This window comes from Macrobrachium rosenbergii, chromosome 48 (genome assembly GCF_040412425.1).
Source record: "Macrobrachium rosenbergii isolate ZJJX-2024 chromosome 48, ASM4041242v1, whole genome shotgun sequence".
NCBI classification, from domain to species: Eukaryota; Metazoa; Arthropoda; class Malacostraca; order Decapoda; family Palaemonidae; genus Macrobrachium; species Macrobrachium rosenbergii.
In genome coordinates, this window is record NC_089788.1 from 62,003,477 (window position 1) to 62,010,219 (window position 6,743).

General features: G+C 34.2%; 1 protein-coding gene across 14 annotated transcripts in view; it reads left to right on the plus strand.

Annotated features, from left to right (window-relative positions):
* Positions 1 to 6,743, plus strand: part of LOC136831460 (probable phosphorylase b kinase regulatory subunit alpha) — a 239,786-nt gene that overhangs the window by 108,290 nt on the left and 124,753 nt on the right. The gene's annotated exons all lie outside the window — the stretch shown is intronic.

The window sequence follows — 6,743 nt, forward strand, 5'->3', positions numbered from 1 at the left end:
AGTGAGGGACTTGCTAAAACATTATGAACACTTGCAAATAATTCATCATCATCATCACCTCCAGTGCCTTGTGACACAAAGGGCCTCTGTGAAATTTCCCTTTCATTTCTTTCCTGTTCTTGATCTTCCACAAATCTCCAATTACAGTGTATCCAGCATCCCTTTGTCATAGTTATCATCTAAGTATTTCTGGGTCTTCTGACTCTTCAGGTACACACAGCAGTCAGCTGACACTATCACATAGTATTCTAAGGGTTGTGCAAAGAACATGTCCAATCCATCTCCATCTCTATCTCATCAGTATCTCATCTATATATGAATCTTCCATAATTTCCCATATGGTATAATTTTTAGCTCTATCCTGCCTTCAGACTCCTAATACTCTTAAGCTAACATGACACTGAAATCATGAAATAAATGCACTAACACCATTACGAGAAATAATAATCAAGCCAAGTTGAACCAATGCCATCTTTGCTCAAAAAAAAAGGACAATTTTCAAAAACTTGTCTTAAGTAAGCCTAAAATTATACGTTTTACCCACATTAAAAGAGATTTTATATTAAAAAGTATGGAAATAATCTACAACAGGATAACAGTACCATCATCCAATAGAACAGGTGAGACAGTGAGCAGAACTGCTATTCAAAGAAAAAAAACCTTGGCACAGCAGCATTAAGACATTTACAGGACTATGCAACTGTTCAAGGAAAACAATTACTACGTTAATGATAAATATGGGGTAATTTTTTAAAACTGATAAAAATGCAAGAATATTGAGGAGAAAATGTTTATGAACATGGATGAAAAGTTACCCAAATTATTGAAATGATCATCGAATTTTAAAAATAATGGAAGCAAATTTGAAAGCCATATATAGAGAACCAAGAAAGGGAATAACTAAACACTTACCAGAGACATTTTGACCAGTTGGGTGCATCTCATCTTCTGGAACATGTCCAGAAATTGAGCTGGATGCACATTTAAGCTACAGTTAAGTAATGGGTTTTTATAGTTCCTCATTGGACGGGTGGGTACCGTTCTCAGCTAGCACTCTGCTGGCCCCGCGTTCGAATCTCCGACCGGCCAATGAAGAATAAGAGGAATTTATTTCTGGTAATAGAAATTCATTTCTTGCTATAATGTGGTTCAGATTCCACAATAAGCTGTAGGTCCCGTTGCTACATAACCAATTGGTTCTTAGCCAAGTAAAATAAATCTAATCCTTCGGGGCAGCCCTAGGAGAGCTGTTAATCAGCTCAGTGGTCTGGTTAAACTAAGGGATACTTTTTGATAAAATATATATTATAATACAGTGGAACCTCAGTTTTCATATGTAATCCATTCCAGAAAGTCTAACGGAAACTGAATTGTACGAAAACTGAAGCAATAATTCCCAAAAGAAATAATGTACTGTAAATCCCATTAATCCATTCCAGACACCCAAAAACATTTTTAAAAAATGCATTTTATAGAGAATAACTAAAGTTTTACATAAAGAAAATAATGAGAAATAAATACAAATGACTAATGAAATGGATAAATGAACATTTAACATCACTTTTACCTTTATTAAAGACTCTTGTTGGCGTATGGAAGACGGCGAGGAGGGGAGAGGGAGGAAGAGAGGTTATTGTTTGGAAGGGAAATCCCCTTCCGTAAGGACTTCAGTCATAAAGGCCTTGTCTGGGGTTACTTCCCTTCTTTGTTTTTTACTGGCACTAGGACCAGCTTGAGAGTCACTGGACCCCTGTCGCACAAAATAGATTTGCCTAAAATGCAACAAGGCATTGTCATTGAACATGTTGCAGACATGGCTTGCTACAGCTTTGTTAGGGTGATATTTCTCCAGAAAACTTTGCAACTCACTCTACTTTGCACACATGTCCTTAATCACTGAAGATGGCACATTATCCCCCCTCTTCTCTTCCTCCTGCTCCTCCTCTAATTCCTCATCTGCCATCTGTTGCTGTTCCATTTGAAGGTCTTGCAGCTCTTCAGTGATTAGCTCTTCCCTGTGGTTGTCCAACAACTTTTCCACATCGGCCATGCATATGCCATTTTCAAACTTTGCTACGAGTTCTTTCTTGAATTCAGTCATGTTTCTTGTCTTCTTTATCGAAGAGTTGGCACTTGGAACTTTCTTTGGCCCCATGGTGGCTTATTTAGCGGTCTTACTCAATTAAAAAGCACAAAAAACATTGGATTATTACGAAAGATTTCAGGTGAATGTGCACAGTGATGCTCACTCAGCGAAAAACAAAGGCAGACTGGGTCACGAACGCTTAGGATGTTTTGTGAGGCACGCGGTCAGGCGGACAAGTTTGGGATGGAGAATTTTCAACTGTAGGATAACCTTGCAGATATACGAAAACTGGGACAAAATTTTGAAAAAAAAAAGTCAATAAAAACCGAATCGTACAAAAACTAGGGCATAGTAACACTGAAGTTTGACTGTATAAAATTCACAGTGGAAAAGTTAGAATTTGTCCTCTCTCTTATCAGTAGTTCTGCTCCCATTAGAGAAATCTAATTTAAGGTGATATACAGCTAGTTTATATAGTTATATTGTACTTACTGTATTTGAATTTGTCAGCATTATGTATATGAAGAAAATCTTCCCCAACTTTTGAATAATACTATCATCATACCAGTGGTGAAACTAGGTAAAGACCAGAGTAATGCTACATAATACAGATAACTGTAACCACCTGTCTGCATAGTCAGTGAAAATTTTGTGATTGCCAGAATTGTTTAGTATATGCATAAATCATAACCCGTCCCCATTTCAGTTTGGGTTACAAAAGAATAGATCCACTCTTGACCCACTATCTTACCTAGTTTTCATCCTTATGAACTTATGCAAAAAGCAAGTACTACGTTAATTGAATATTGAAAAAATACTGACAAAAGTGAAAAGCATTTAGAATACTGTGTTATTTGGTATTCAAAAATTACATTACTGTACTCACTATTACCTGGAAGTACTGTATTTTGAAAATGCTACATAATACTGGTATAGGTCTTCTGCCTATACTTTTAATAAAAATATTTCCTTTTAAGATTTTAAACTCCAAATGTATATACATAAAGGGTATCTAGATACCTTCAGATCAGCAATTGGTGTCACAAAGTATAAAGTATATAATAATTAAAACAATTTGATACAATACATAACAGGTAAAATAAGTTGAAAACTTTTGTCAAATTAAATAACCCATTGCTCCCTTACTAGTGCAAAATTTACAATCTCCTTATATAAGACAACTTTTTTATTGAATGCATTATACATTTTAAATATTAAAATACACCAAAATTTGTAAATTTATGCAATTTTAAGCATTTTTAGTTGTTAAAATAAGATTTACAAGTTAATTTGGAGATACATAATAGACTAATTTTTCAGTTGTTTGCATCCAAATTTGGTAGCCTAACATAGCCAGAAACACACCTTCTGTTTTGGTGTCTTGCTTCCAACTTTTAAGTGGAAGGTTCAGAAAGATGGGCAAATTTATGACATTATTAAAGCATTTATATATTAATACTTTGAAATCCTAGGCTATAAGAGACTGGGGAAGCTAGCCTAGCAGTTTTCAGCAGATCCAGCAAGGGTCTCCTCCTGTGTTATCCTGATTAATGAGGTACTAAAACCATTGAATTTAATGCCACCTGAAACCCATGTCATGACCAGCATATATACTAGTTACCATTTTTATGATGAAAATTGATGTGGACGTTATTAAGCTTTATTTTTCATTGGAAAAAATCCCCAGGCAGTCATGTTCTATAAAAGAATAAAATGGAGATAGAATTAAGATGTTATACTAACAATGAGAAATAGTCATATAATCATCAGCCAAAGCATAGACTAATGAGGCTGTTAAATCAACTCTACTATTAGTATAAAAAACAATTATCCTATCAGTACTATTAGTATAAAAAACAATTATACTATCAGCAACAGACTACAGAAGTCAAGTATTCAAGTCATCCGATTTGACATTTAAGAGCTGAGTGCCTGTCATGACTGAGAATCTGTGCTTATGCTTTGAAATTGTCCCAGAATACAACTTAGCTTGATGAAAACAGTGAAACTGCCCTATTTTTACACCATTACCTGGTAACTGTGAAAAGTGCAGTAAGATACAAGCAAATGATTCTCAACTAAAGGGTTATTTGACCGAAGACATTGTCAAAAATAGCCAGCCTTCATCCTTGATTGTTAGAGTTAATTACCCCATATATTTTAACACCATAAACAATGCACAGTAGAATACTCAGATACAAAGGTTAACACTGTGTAATTATAGTGATGCATCAAAATCTTACAAGATTTGTTGCTATATCATCTAAAATAAACAAAAAATAAATTCTCATTGTTTGACAGTGCTTCTAATTTCAAAGTAGAGCCCTGCTTCTATTTTGTAATTTTCAGTGACTAGAATGTTGTATCAGCTGTTAAAAATTTTTGTCCTAAAAATTTTCTTACCACAGTTTAAGCTTTCAGTCCATAAATTACATGAAGCTGGTGTAGGAGTTGAAATATGCTGGATCACTGCTCATGTGAGCATTGAGGGAAATAAAAGTCACAATGCCTATGATCAGATTAAATTTAGAAGTCTTTGTCAGTGACTACAGTATTTAACATCTGTAAAACTTCTCATCTTAAGTAAGTGACAGTCTTTATGGACTAACAGTGATTAGGGCACTCCTTATACCAAAAAGAGTGCCCCATTAAAGTTATTTTCCTTTGTCTTGTAAAGTAATTTGTCATACTGGTTTAACTCATGGATATTGGATGAATAACCTATTTGACCCAGTCACTGTACAGTATGCAGAAAGTAGTGGTCAGCACTAACAATTAAACTTAACAGTTAAAAATATTTTAGCTGAATGGCTAAACTTAAGCTAATGGAAAATGTCAAGTTTTGATAACCAGATAGTTAAGGAAATTTTTTCCAAATCTTCATCATGTTCAGTTTATCCAGTCATTAGAATTTTTAAGATATTTTATTGAATAAAAGATCATTTTTATGTTGAAGGACAAATACTCTCAACCAGACCAATGAGAGTTAAGAATGTAATTCTGTGGTCTGGATAGCAATAATAATAATAATCATAGTTTGCAATATTGCATATAGTTTTTTCAGAGCACTAAAGTTTTTTTACTTTCACCTAGCCAGAAATAGATTATATCAGTTTCCACTTTTATTTGATACTATGCTTATTTAATAATCACTTTTGCAAATTGTTGTTTGTTTGCCTTCCATCCTTTAAGTCATAATTAGCCAAGAATTCATAACTAATTATTATAATGAATATCATAATTAGGAGGATGGGGATGATGATAATTATTGTAATAGTTAATAGTTTGGAATTGCTGAAACAATTCTCCAGTTCTTCCACCTTTATGCAGTTATAAGAAATAGAAGACTAAGCAGAAATATCTGGCCCTGTTATGGCAAACAAAATAATTTTTTTTTACCATATTACATTACAGAAATAATAATATTTAGTTGAACTGCTGGACAGATAGAAGTTTCCTGACCCTGGTGCAGTCAGACTAAACTTGAGGGAGATTGACAAAATCTTGGAAAGTAATGCATTTAGTGGTTTTGCTGGATTGTACAGTAAAAAAGTTTGTGTTGGTGGCACTACAGTGATACAAGAAATGATCAAGTTCCTGCATTTTTTTTCTACTTTAATCCACCATCTCTAAAGTTTTAAAAGTTATTCCATATAAGGAATAAGAATAGTACAATTTGCTGGATAATGATAATAGGAGCTGAGTGTCATTACTGGCAAGTTCTCACTGCATTGATCTCAGGTTCAATTCCTTCTCAAGTCCCTGATACATTTTCACTGGTACACAACCTCATAATCCTTTCTGGGGTACACATAGGATTATTTGGCAAGCCATCTGTAGCCATTGCTCTCCTTTCTCAGGTCTTATGGGTTGAGTGCTGAACATTCATTTGTATGTTGGGTCTCTAGGATATTGTATACAAGCACAGTAACTTGTCCCTTAATTCTGTTGCACATAATTATTATTATTATTCAGAAGATGAATCCTATTCATATGGAACAACCCCACAGGGCATCTGACTTTAAATGTAAGCTTCCAGAGAATAAGGTGTTCATTTGAAAGAAGTAACAGAAGGTAATGGGAAATACAGAAAGAGGAGATTAGTTATTAGGAAAACAGATAAATTAACAAGTTGATAATTAAATAAATAAAATTGTAAGTAGATTATTAAAGTACAAAGAGAATTGTTTTGGTAGTATTGCATTGCATCTTCACTTGAACTTCTGAAGTTCCAATTGCACGACATCCTCAGGGAGGCTGTTCCACAGTCCAACAGTGTGAGGAATAAAGGACCTCTGAAACAGAAGTTTGATAGCGAGCCACATTTACTGCATATTGGTGCTGATGTTCAGCGAATCTGGTTGCTCTCTTTAAGCGTTAAAACAGCAATAATAAGAGTTTTTCCAGTGTTCCTTTGTCTTTATTGAGAGTGATCAGTTATACTGTATTTTGGTTTTTCCTTTAGTTGGAAACCTATGTTTAGTGGTAGTATTGTTGGTATTGTTAGTTAAAATGAAATGCTTGAATGTGTTAGACATATTGACAAATTAGACTTACTACCATCCTCTGAGGAAGCAGCAGCAGTTGTGATCTCAGAGGGAAGATTCATATATTAGATACATTAATGTTGTAGATTTTTTTTTCTTTTACATGCAGC